This window comes from Sinocyclocheilus grahami, unplaced genomic scaffold (genome assembly GCF_001515645.1).
Source record: "Sinocyclocheilus grahami isolate Dianchi unplaced genomic scaffold, SAMN03320097.WGS_v1.1 scaffold2474.1, whole genome shotgun sequence".
Taxonomy (NCBI): domain Eukaryota; kingdom Metazoa; phylum Chordata; class Actinopteri; order Cypriniformes; family Cyprinidae; genus Sinocyclocheilus; species Sinocyclocheilus grahami.
In genome coordinates, this window is record NW_015507653.1 from 17,079 (window position 1) to 17,990 (window position 912).

The window sequence follows — 912 nt, forward strand, 5'->3', positions numbered from 1 at the left end:
CCCCCAACACTGAACAGACTCAGTGTTAACAAAGCACAGCTCGATCAGTTCCTTACAGACTGAGACTGAGCTCAAACCAGCAGCTTTCTGAGGCCAGACCTGCATTAAAGGTCAAAGGTCAGTCACTAGGGCATTTTATATCATATATACACAGACACACGCGTATAGATTTCATACCATGCTAGATTTTTATGTGCACTATATATATATACATTTATATTAAAAACTGAATAAAAGTTAAAAACACTATATAATAAAAACTATTATAAATCAAAACTGCACATATAGAGATGTTTACATACAGTATATATGCATTAAACTGGAGAAGCCTCTGCATTGTGAGATTATTTTCAGGATCTCGGTAATTCAACTCTGGCTCAGTCTGTCTGGAGACAAGGATTTTCTATGTTAGGAAATGAAATGCAGGATAACAAATCACATGGTACATTCACAATTGTAAATACATTAATTAATTTATCACCAATAATACATTTATATAACATAACATTTAGCAATCAATTTATTTGTTTGCATTACAACAAAAAATGGGAGTAAAGCTGCTCACTTTTCATTAATGTCACAATGCAAAAATATTTCTAATGCCAAATATTGGTCCTAAAACAGAAGCTTTTTGAAGCAAACGCGTCTTGCGTCTGTTTGTAACGTGACCCGGATGCTCGTGACGGGTTTGACTCGGGCTCACAGCACTGAAGTAACTAGACTTCTGCTCTGTGTTTAATCAGGCTGCTGTGTGTAAGAGAACTCACCTGCTGCCAGGCGTCTGAAGCGCGAGCTCCATCAGCGGAGCACACCTGAGACTCCGTCGAGCCGCGGATCCCACTGAACTACTGCTGTCCCTGAAAACACCCCGCTCCTCCCTCTCTCTCTCTCTCTCTCTCTCACACACACACA

At 39.6% G+C, this 912-nt stretch overlaps 1 protein-coding gene across 1 annotated transcript in view; it reads right to left on the minus strand.

Moving 5' to 3' along the window:
- The window catches only part of LOC107575122 (leucine-rich repeat and immunoglobulin-like domain-containing nogo receptor-interacting protein 1), a 6,572-nt gene extending 5,711 nt beyond the window's left edge, over window positions 1–861 (minus strand). Inside the window, exon 1 of the mRNA XM_016261537.1 lies at window positions 768–861. The gene's annotated coding sequence lies outside the window, so the exon portion shown is untranslated. The remainder of the gene's footprint in view (window positions 1–767) is intronic.
- Between the last annotated feature and the right edge of the window lie 51 nt (window positions 862–912).